The sequence below is a fragment of the Anomaloglossus baeobatrachus genome, chromosome 1 (assembly GCF_048569485.1).
Source record: "Anomaloglossus baeobatrachus isolate aAnoBae1 chromosome 1, aAnoBae1.hap1, whole genome shotgun sequence".
In the NCBI taxonomy this organism is placed as follows: domain Eukaryota; kingdom Metazoa; phylum Chordata; class Amphibia; order Anura; family Aromobatidae; genus Anomaloglossus; species Anomaloglossus baeobatrachus.
Window position 1 is genome coordinate 270,704,469 of NC_134353.1, and position 12,272 is coordinate 270,716,740.

The following is a 12,272-nucleotide window of genomic DNA, read 5'->3' on the forward strand; positions in this document are numbered from 1 at the left end:
ACACCCACCCCTTCAGTGGCAGCAGTTGTGCCCCAGTTGTACACTTCACAGCTACATTTGCATCAAGCACATTCAAAAATACGCCATTCTTATCCGTCCCCAGGATGACACCGGGGTAGGTAGCAAAGTCTTTCCTGATCCCAGCTCTGTTCATCTTGGCTTCTTTTAAAAACACAGCAAGCAAGGGTTACTCCAAGCGGAGTCTCCCTTTTTTCCAAAAATTGGGCCACACAGACACCCACCCCATCAGTGGCAGCACTTGGGCCCTAGTTGCAAACAGGATGTTTTGATTTGCGTCAAGCACATTCAAAAATACGCCATAATTAACCGTCCCCAGCGTGACACCGGGGTAGGTAGATAAAGTCTTTGCTGACCCATGACTTGTTCATCTTGGCTTCTTTTAAAAACAATGTAAGCAAGGGTTACTCCAAGCGGAGTCTCCCTTTTTTCCAAAAATTGGGCCACATAGACACCCACCCCATCAGTGGCAGCACTTGGGCCCTAGTTGCAAACAGGATGTTTTGATTTGCATCAAGCATATTCAAAAATACGCCATAATTAACCGTCCCCAGCGTGACACCGGGGTAGGTAGATAAAGTCTTTGCTGAACCATGACTTGTTCATCTTGGCTTCTTTTAAAAACAATGTAAGCAAGGGTTACTCCAAGCGGAGTCTCCCTTTTTTCCAAAAATTGGGCCCCACACACACCCACCCCTTCAGTGGCAGCAGTTGTGCCCCAGTTGTACACTTCACAGCTACATTTGCATCAAGCACATTCAAAAATACGCCATTCTTATCCGTCCCCAGGATGACACCGGGGTAGGTAGCAAAGTCTTTCCTGATCCCAGCTCTGTTCATCTTGGCTTCTTTTAAAAACACAGCAAGCAAGGGTTACTCCAAGCGGAGTCTCCCTTTTTTCCAAAAATTGGGCCACACAGACACCCACCCCATCAGTGGCAGCACTTGGGCCCTAGTTGCAAACAGGATGTTTTGATTTGCATCAAGCACATTCAAAAATACGCCATAATTAACCGTCCCCAGCGTGACACCGGGGTAGGTAGATAAAGTCTTTGCTGACCCATGACTTGTTCATCTTGGCTTCTTTTAAAAACAATGTAAGCAAGGGTTACTCCAAGCAGAGTCTCCCTTTTTTCCAAAAATTGGGCCACACAGACACCCACCCCATCAGTGGCAGCACTTGGGCCCTAGTTGCAAACAGGATGTTTTGATTTGCATCAAGCACATTCAAAAATACGCCATAATTAACCGTCCCCAGCGTGACACCGGGGTAGGTAGATAAAGTCTTTGCTGAACCATGACTTGTTCATCTTGGCTTCTTTTAAAAACATTGTAAGCAAGGGTTACTCCAAGCGGAGTCTCCCTTTTTTCCAAAAATTGTGCCCCACACACACCCACCCCTTCAGTGGCAGCAGTTGTGCCCCAGTTGTACACTTCACAGCTACATTTGCATCAAGCACATTCAAAAATACGCCATAATTAACCGTCCCCAGCGTGACACCGGGGTAGGTAGATAAAGTCTTTGCTGACCCATGACTTGTTCATCTTGGCTTCTTTTAAAAACAATGTAAGCAAGGGTTACTCCAAGCGGAGTCTCCCTTTTTTCCAAAAATTGGGCCACACAGACACCCACCCCATCAGTGGCAGCACTTGGGCCCTAGTTGCAAACAGGATGTTTTGATTTGCATCAAGCACATTCAAAAATACGCCATAATTAACCGTCCCCAGCGTGACACCCGGGTAGGTAGATAAAGTCTTTGCTGACCCATGACTTGTTCATCTTGGCTTCTTTTAAAAACAATGTAAGCAAGGGTTACTCCAAGCGGAGTCTCCCTTTTTTCCAAAAATTGGGCCCCACACACACCCACCCCTTCAGTGGCAGCAGTTGTGCCCCAGTTGTACACTTCACAGCTACATTTGCATCAAGCACATTCAAAAATACGCCATTCTTATCCGTCCCCAGGATGACACCGGGGTAGGTAGCAAAGTCTTTCATGATTCCAGCTCTGTTCATCTTGGCTTCTTTTAAAAACACAGCAAGCAAGGGTTACTCCAAGCGGAGTCTCCCTTTTTTCCAAAAATTGGGCCACACAGACACCCACCCCATCAGTGGCAGCACTTGGGCCCTAGTTGCAAACAGGATGTTTTGATTTGCATCAAGCACATTCAAAAATACGCCATAATTAACCGTCCCCAGCGTGACACCGGGGTAGGTAGATAAAGTCTTTGCTGACCCATGACTTGTTCATCTTGGCTTCTTTTAAAAACAATGTAAGCAAGGGTTACTCCAAGCGGAGTCTCCCTTTTTTCCAAAAATTGGGCCACACAGACACCCACCCCATCAGTGGCAGCACTTGGGCCCTAGTTGCAAACAGGATGTTTTGATTTGCATCAAGCACATTCAAAAATACGCCATAATTAACCGTCCCCAGCGTGACACCGGGGTAGGTAGATAAAGTCTTTGCTGAACCATGACTTGTTCATCTTGGCTTCTTTTAAAAACAATGTAAGCAAGGGTTACTCCAAGCGGAGTCTCCCTTTTTTCCAAAAATTGGGCCCCACACACACCCACCCCTTCAGTGGCAGCAGTTGTGCCCCAGTTGTACACTTCACAGCTACATTTGCATCAAGCACATTCAAAAATACGCCATTCTTATCCGTCCCCAGGATGACACCGGGGTAGGTAGCAAAGTCTTTCCTGATCCCAGCTCTGTTCATCTTGGCTTCTTTTAAAAACACAGCAAGCAAGGGTTACTCCAAGCGGAGTCTCCCTTTTTTCCAAAAATTGGGCCACACAGACACCCACCCCATCAGTGGCAGCACTTGGGCCCTAGTTGCAAACAGGATGTTTTGATTTGCATCAAGCACATTCAAAAATACGCCATAATTAACCGTCCCCAGCATGACACCGGGGTAGGTAGATAAAGTCTTTGCTGAACCATGACTTGTTCATCTTGGCTTCTTTTAAAAACAATGTAAGCAAGGGTTACTCCAAGCGGAGTCTCCCTTTTTTCCAAAAATTGGGCCACACACACACCCACCCCTTCAGTGGCAGCAGTTGTGCCCCAGTTGTACACTTCACAGCTACATTTGCATCAAGCACATTCAAAAATACGCCATTCTTATCCGTCCCCAGGATGACACCGGGGTAGGTAGCAAAGTCTTTCCTGATCCCAGCTCTGTTCATCTTGGCTTCTTTTAAAAACACAGCAAGCAAGGGTTACTACAAGCGGAGTCTCCCTTTTTTCCAAAAATTGGGCCACACAGACACCCACCCCATCAGTGGCAGCACTTGGGCCCTAGTTGCAAACAGGATGTTTTGATTTGCATCAAGCACATTCAAAAATACGCCATAATTAACCGTCCCCAGCGTGACACCGGGGTAGGTAGATAAAGTCTTTGCTGACCCATGACTTGTTCATCTTGGCTTCTTTTAAAAACAATGTAAGCAAGGGTTACTCCAAGCGGAGTCTCCCTTTTTTCCAAAAATTGGGCCCCACACACACCCACCCCTTCAGTGGCAGCAGTTGTGCCCCAGTTGTACACTTCACAGCTACATTTGCATCAAGCACATTCAAAAATACGCCATTCTTATCCGTCCCCAGGATGACACCGGGGTAGGTAGCAAAGTCTTTCCTGATCCCAGCTCTGTTCATCTTGGCTTCTTTTAAAAACAAAGCAAGCAAGGGTTACTCCAAGCGGAGTCTCCCTTTTTTCCAAAAATTGGGCCACACAGACACCCACCCCATCAGTGGCAGCACTTGGGCCCTAGTTGCCAACAGGATGTTTTGATTTGCATCAAGCACATTCAAAAATACGCCATAATTAACCGTCCCCAGCGTGACACCGGGGTAGGTAGATAAAGTCTTTGCTGACCCATGACTTGTTCATCTTGGCTTCTTTTAAAAACAATGTAAGCAAGGGTTACTCCAAGCGGAGTCTCCCTTTTTTCAAAAATTGGGCCCCACACACACCCACCCCTTCAGTGGCAGCAGTTGTGCCCCAGTTGTACACTTCACAGCTACATTTGCATCAAGCACATTCAAAAATACGCCATTCTTATCCGTCCCCAGGATGACACCGGGGTAGGTAGCAAAGTCTTTCCTGATCCCAGCTCTGTTCATCTTGGCTTCTTTTAAAAACACAGCAAGCAAGGGTTACTCCAAGCGGAGTCTCCCTTTTTTCCAAAAATTGGGCCACACAGACACCCACCCCATCAGTGGCAGCACTTGGGCCCTAGTTGCAAACAGGATGTTTTGATTTGCATCAAGCACATTCAAAAATACGCCATAATTAACCATCCCCAGTGTGACACCGGGGTAGGTAGATAAAGTCTTTGCTGAACCATGACTTGTTCATCTTGGCTTCTTTTAAAAACAATGTAAGCAAGGGTTACTCCAAGCGGAGTCTCCCTTTTTTCCAAAAATTGGGCCCCACACACACCCACCCCTTCAGTGGCAGCAGTTGTGCCCCAGTTGTACACTTCACAGCTACATTTGCATCAAGCACATTCAAAAATACGCCATTCTTATCCGTCCCCAGGATGACACCGGGGTAGGTAGCAAAGTCTTTCCTGATCCCAGCTCTGTTCATCTTGGCTTCTTTTAAAAACACAGCAAGCAAGGGTTACTCCAAGCGGAGTCTCCCTTTTTTCCAAAAATTGGGCCACACAGACACCCACCCCATCAGTGGCAGCACTTGGGCCCTAGTTGCAAACAGGATGTTTTGATTTGCATCAAGCACATTCAAAAATACGCCATAATTAACCGTCCCCAGCGTGACACCGGGGTAGGTAGATAAAGTCTTTGCTGACCCATGACTTGTTCATCTTGGCTTCTTTTAAAAACAATGTAAGCAAGGGTTACTCCAAGCGGAGTCTCCCTTTTTTCCAAAAATTGGGCCCCACACACACCCACCCCTTCAGTGGCAGCAGTTGTGCCCCAGTTGTACACTTCACAGCTACATTTGCATCAAGCACATTCAAAAATACGCCATTCTTATCCGTCCCCAGGATGACACCGGGGTAGGTAGCAAAGTCTTTCCTGATCCCAGCTCTGTTCATCTTGGCTTCTTTTAAAAACACAGCAAGCAAGGGTTACTCCAAGCGGAGTCTCCCTTTTTTCCAAAAATTGGGCCACACAGACACCCACCCCATCAGTGGCAGCACTTGGGCCCTAGTTGCAAACAGGATGTTTTGATTTGCATCAAGCACATTCAAAAATACGCCATAATTAACCGTCCCCAGCGTGACACCGGGGTAGGTAGATGAAGTCTTTGCTGACCCATGACTTGTTCATCTTGGCTTCTTTTAAAAAGAATGTAAGCAAGGGTTACTCCAAGCGGAGTCTCCCTTTTTTCCAAAAATTGGGCCCCACACACACCCACCCCTTCAGTGGCAGCAGTTGTGCCCCAGTTGTACACTTCACAGCTACATTTGCATCAAGCACATTCAAAAATACGCCATTCTTATCCGTCCCCAGGATGACACCGGGGTAGGTAGCAAAGTCTTTCCTGATCCCAGCTCTGTTCATCTTGGCTTCTTTTAAAAACACAGCAAGCAAGGGTTACTCCAAGCGGAGTCTCCCTTTTTTCCAAAAATTGGGCCACACAGACACCCACCCCATCAGTGGCAGCACTTGGGCCCTAGTTGCAAACAGGATGTTTTGATTTGCATCAAGCACATTCAAAAATACGCCATAATTAACCGTCCCCAGCGTGACACCGGGGTAGGTAGATAAAGTCTTTGCTGACCCATGACTTGTTCATCTTGGCTTCTTTTAAAAAGAATGTAAGCAAGGGTTACTCCAAGCGGAGTCTCCCTTTTTTCCAAAAATTGGGCCCCACACACACCCACCCCTTCAGTGGCAGCAGTTGTGCCCCAGTTGTACACTTCACAGCTACATTTGCATCAAGCACATTCAAAAATACGCCATTCTTATCCGTCCCCAGGATGACACCGTGGTAGGTAGCAAAGTCTTTCCTGATCCCAGCTCTGTTCATCTTGGCTTCTTTTAAAAACACAGCAAGCAAGGGTTACTCCAAGCGGAGTCTCCCTTTTTTCCAAAAATTGGGCCACACAGACACCCACCCCATCAGTGGCAGCACTTGGGCCCTAGTTGCAAACAGGATGTTTTGATTTGCATCAAGCACATTCAAAAATACGCCATAATTAACCGTCCCCAGCGTGACACCGGGGTAGGTAGATAAAGTCTTTGCTGACCCATAACTTGTTCATCTTGGCTTCTTTTAAAAACAATGTAAGCAAGGGTTACTCCAAGCGGAGTCTCCCTTTTTTCCAAAAATTGGGCCCCACACACACCCACCCCTTCAGTGGCAGCAGTTGTGCCCCAGTTGTACACTTCACAGCTACATTTGCATCAAGCACATTCCAAATCCACAAGCATTTACTCTCCCCAGGATGACACAGGGGTTGTAAATTCCTTCTGGATCCATGACTTGTTCATTTTGATGAACGTCAGTCTGTCCACATTGTCACTGGACAGACGCGTGCGCTTATCTGTCAGCACACACCCAGCAGCACTGAAGACACGTTCAGAGACAACGCTGGCAGCTGGACACGACAAAATCTCCAAGGCGTAACTGGAGAGCTCTGGCCATTTTTCTAGGTTTGAAGCCCAAAAGGAGCAAGGCTCCAGTTGCACAGTCATGGCATCGATGTTCATTTGGAGATACTCCTGTATCATCCTCTCCAGCCGTTGACTATGTGTCAGACTTGTTGTCTCTGGTGGCCTTGCAAAGGAGGGTCTAAAAAAATTATGAAAAGATTCCATAAAATTGCTGTTACCAGCACCAGATACGGTCCTACTGGTACGGGTAGACTGTTGAAGATGACGAGACCGTCCCATGTTTGTCAAGTTACAACTGGGAGATTCCCTCCCTGCACCTGCACGGTTGTTTGGTGGAAAAGCCGAGCTAAGATCGAGTAACAGCTTCTGCTGATACTCCTGCATACGTGCGTCCCTTTCTATGGCTGGAATTATGTCACAAAATTTGGACTTGTACCGGGGATCTAATAGTGTGGCAATCCAGTAGTCATCATCACTTCTAATTTTGACAATACGACTGTCATGTTGGAGGTAGTGCAACAAAAAGGCACTCATGTGTCTTGCGCAGCCATGCGGACCAAGTCCACGCTGTGTTTGTGGCATAGAGGTGCTACCCGTTCTTTCTTCCTCTGACATCTCCCCCCAACCTCTTTCAACTGAAATTTGACCAAGGTCTCCCTCATCCGCTGAGTCTTCCATGTCCATGGACAGTTCGTCCTCCATTTCTTCATGTTCTCCTGCACCTTGCTCAAGATTTCGCCTGCTACTATGCGCCCTTGTCGATCCCTGTCCCCCATGGTCCCATGCCTGCTGCGTTGGTGATGATGAACGTCTGGACCTTGGTGATATTGTTGTCCCTTGCGCATATGAATCCTCCTGTAGTTCCTCCCCTTCATGTTGTCCCACCCCCTGACTCCGTATAGTGTTTAGCGTGTGCTCCAGCATGTAAATGACTGGAATCGTCATGCTGATAATGGCATTGTCAGAGCTAAACATATTCGTCTCCATGTCAAAACTGTGCAGAAGGGTGCATAGGTCCTTGATCTGAGACCACTCCATCAGGGTGATCTGCCCCACCTCTGTATCTCGTTGGCCCAGGCTATACGTCATGACGTATTGCACCAGGGCTCTGCGGTGCTGCCACAGTCGCTGTAACATGTGGAGAGTTGAATTCCAGCGTGTCGCCACATCGCATTTCAGGCAATGAACCGGCAGGCCGAAAGACTTCTGGAGCGATGCAAGTCGCTCTGCTGCGGCGCTTGATCGGCGGAAGTGAGCAGACAGTTTTCGTGCCCTGTTCAGAAGGCCATCTAGGCCGGGATAGTGTGTTAAAAATTGCTGGACGACAAGGTTCAACACGTGAGCCATACAAGGTACGTGTGTCACCTTGCCCAGGCGAAGGGCCGCACCCAGGTTTGCAGCATTGTCGCACACGGCCTTACCAGGCTGCAGGTTGAGTGGAGACAACCATTTATTAAACTCGGACCGCAGAGCTGACCACAACTCCTCAGCTGTGTGACTCTTATTCCCAAGACATGTCAAGCTAAAGACCGCCTGATGCCGTTGCGCTCTGCTACCAGCATAGTAATGAGGGGTGCGTGATTCCTTCTGCGCAGTGAGAACGCTGGTGGCCTGACCAGGCAGGCTTGGGGCGGAGGTGGAGGACCCAGATGAGGTGGAGGATGCAGAAGCAGTGGCGGAACTTGGACAGACAGAGGATTGACACACAAGTCGTGGGGACGGCAAGACTTGTGCAGCAGACCCTTCACCATCTATCACCATAGTTACCCAGTGCCCAGTCAGCGACATGTAACGTCCCTGTCCATGCTTACTGGTCCAAGTATCGGTGGTGAAATGCACCCGTTCACACACAGAGTTTCTCAAGGAAGCGGTGATGTTGTGTGCGACATGCTGGTGTAGCGCGGGCACACCTTTCTTAGAGAAGTAGTGGCGACTAGGCATCTGGTACTGGGGCACAGCGACAGACATAAGGTCTCTAAAATCCTGTGTGTCCACTAGGCGGAAAGGCAGCATTTCGGTAGCCAACAGCTTACAGAGGGATAGAGTCAACCTCTTAGCTTTGTCATGGGTCGCAGGAAGTGGCCTTTTATTTGTCCACATCTGAGGGACAGAGATCTGGCTGCTGTGTGTAGACGGTGTTGAGTAGGGTGTCCCTGGAAAAATGCAGGTTTGTGAGGAAAGTGCAGGCGGAGACATGATGTTGCCTTCATCCAACGTTGGTGCTATCGATGTCTGAGAGAGCTGTACACACTCACTTGTTTCCCCTTCCAAACCAACTGACGACCTACCAAGCAAACTGCCTGTTGCGGTTACAGTGGTGGAAGTTGTGCGTAGAAAAACAGGTGTGACAGCTGTCCCCACAGTCCTAGAAGATGAAGAGCGCGCGGATGCACTGGAAGGGGCAGGCGGTGGATGGTTCGCTCCGCTAGGCCGCATTGCAGCACGGTGAGCTTCCCACCGGTACCTATGATATTTATTCATGTGACGATTCATGGAAGAAGTTGTCAAACTGCTGAGGTTTTGACCTCTACTAAGAGAATCATGACAAAGTTTACAGATCACATAATTTGGGCGATCTTTTTCTATGTCAAAAAAGGACCAGGCTAGGCAAGGCTTAGAGGCCATGCGACCTGTTGATCCACCCCGAATAATGCTCATAGGCAGAGTGGTGGCTGAGGATGCAGTTGTAGACGTGCTACCAGTGCTCCGACTCTGTCCAGGAAGGCGCAAGGTAACTTCGTCGTCGGTTGCATCCTCCTCCACCGCCTCTGTTGACCTCCTCGAGTGTCTGACTGTGGGTTGACAGTAGGTGGGATCTAGAACTTCATCATCAATTGTTGTGTTTGCACTCCCCTCCCCCTCAGACCGAGCCTCTTCTTGCCCTGACCGAATATTTAAGTTGTCATCCCAATCGGGTATCTGCGTCTCATCTTCATCAGTATGTTCCTCATTGTCTATAACCACAGGTGTTACAGTTTGTGACAAAGGGTCAACATTATGCTCAGAAACTTGGTCCTCACGGCCTGAATCAGAGTCACAAAGGTTCTGGGCATCACTGCAGACCATTTCCTGTTCTGTACTCACTGTAGCTTGGGAGCAGACCTCTGATTCCCAGGCTATAGTGTGACTGAACAGCTCTGCAGACTCAGCCATCTCAGTTCCACCATACTGTGCAGGGCTGATGGAGACTTCAGAGCTGGGAGAAAGCAAGTTTGATTGGGATGACAACTCAGAGGACTGGTGTTTTTTGGATGCGGTACTTGAAGTGGCTGAGAGGGCACTTGTTGGACCACTTGAGATCCATTCAAGCATTTTCCTTTTTTGCCCATCATCTACCTTTGTTCCTGTTGTTCGTGTCCGTAAAAAAGGGAGCACATCGGATTGTCCACGGTAAGTAGTAGACATCTTACTTTTGCTGGTAGATGGTCTATCTTCAGCAGATGATAATGGAGCTTTGCCACCTTCCCCACGGACAAAACCTTTTTTGCCTTTTCCACCACGCCTCTTCCCCTTTCCACCAGCATCTGTCATTTTGCCAGTCATGTTGATTGCGACAAGATTGTGGACTGAAAATGTGGTAGTAAAAATTGAGAGGTGGTGTAGATTGCAGTGGTGGTCTAGCTTTATTAACAGCAGAATAATAAAGAATAAATATCCCTGACAATGCAACTACGGCCCTTAAACTGGCAGCAAAAATTGCTAGTATAATGGCTTAGTTATAATGAGTTGGAGTGTGCAATGCAGGCAGACGCGCTCTGCAAATGTCTTTGCACTAGTGGGACTATGGCAAAGTCCAATAGCCACAGATAGGATGCCACTAGGTACACTGAGTGTTTGCTAGTATAATGGCTTAGTTATCATGAGTTGGAGTGTGCAATGCAGGCAGACGCGCTCTGCAAATGTCTTTGCACTAGTGGGACTATAGCAAAGTCCAATAGCCACAGATAGGATGCCACTAGGTACACTGAGTGTTTGCTAGTATAATGGCTTAGTTATGAGTTGGAGTGTGCAATGCAGGCAGACGCGCTCTGCAAATGTCTTTGCACTAGTGTGACTATAGCAAAGTCCAATAGCCACGTATAGGATGCCACTAGGTACACTGAGTGTTTGCTAGTATAATGGCTTAGTTATAATGAGTTGGAGTGTGCAATGCAGGCAGACGCGCTCTGCAAATGTCTTTGCACTAGTGGGACTATAGCAAAGTCCAATAGCCACAGATAGGATGCCACTAGGTACACTGAGTGTTTGCTAGTATAATGGCTTAGTTATAATGAGTTGGAGTGTGCAATGCAGGCAGACGCGCTCTGCAAATGTCTTTGCACTAGTGGGACTATAGCAAAGTCCAATAGCCACAGATAGGATGCCACTAGGTACACTGAGTGTTTGCTAGTATAATGGCTTAGTTATAATGAGTTGGAGTGTGCAATGCAGGCAGACGCGCTCTGCAAATGTCTTTGCACTAGTGGGACTATAGCAAAGTCCAATAGCCACAGATAGGATGCCACTAGGTACACTGAGTGTTTGCTAGTATAATGGCTTAGTTATCATGAGTTGGAGTGTGCAATGCAGGCAGACGCGCTCTGCAAATGTCTTTGCACTAGTGGGACTATAGCAAAGTCCAATAGCCACAGATAGGATGCCACTAGGTACACTGAGTGTTTGCTAGTATAATGGCTTAGTTATCATGAGTTGGAGTGTGCAATGCAGGCAGACGCGCTCTGCAAATGTCTTTGCACTAGTGGGACTATAGCAAAGTCCAATAGCCACAGATAGGATGCCACTAGGTACACTGAGTGTTTGCTAGTATAATGGCTTAGTTATGAGTTGGAGTGTGCAATGCAGGCAGACGCGCTCTGCAAATGTCTTTGCACTAGTGGGACTATAGCAAAGTCCAATAGCCACAGATAGGATGCCACTAGGTACACTGAGTGTTTGCTAGTATAATGGCTTAGTTATCATGAGTTGGAGTGTGAAATGCAGGCAGACGCGCTCTGCAAATGTCTTTGCACTAGTGGGACTATAGCAAAGTCCAATAGCCACGTATAGGATGCCACTAGGTACACTGAGTGTTTGCTAGTATAATGGCTTAGTTATCATGAGTTGGAGTGTGCAATGCAGGCAGACGCGCTCTGCAAATGTCTTTGCACTAGTGGGACTATAGCAAAGTCCAATAGCCACAGATAGGATGCCACTAGGTACACTGAGTGTTTGCTAGTATAATGGCTTAGTTATCATGAGTTTGAGTGTGCAATGCAGGCAGACGCGCTCTGCAAATGTCTTTGCACTAGTGGGACTATAGCAAAGTCCAATAGCCACGTATAGGATGCCACTAGGTACACTGAGTGTTTGCTAGTATAATGGCTTAGTTATGAGTTGGAGTGTGCAATGCAGGCAGATGCGCTCTGAAAATGTCTTTGCACTAGTGGGACTATAGCAAAGTCCAATAGCCACGTATAGGATGCCACTAGGTACACTGAGTGTTTGCTAGTATAATGGCTTAGTTATAATGAGTTGGAGTGTGCAATGCAGGCAGACGCGCTCTGCAAATGTCTTTGCACTAGTGGGACTATAGCAAAGTCCAATAGCCACAGATAGGATGCCACTAGGTACACTGAGTGTTTGCTAGTATATTGGCTTAGTTATAATGAGTTGGAGTGTGCAATGCAG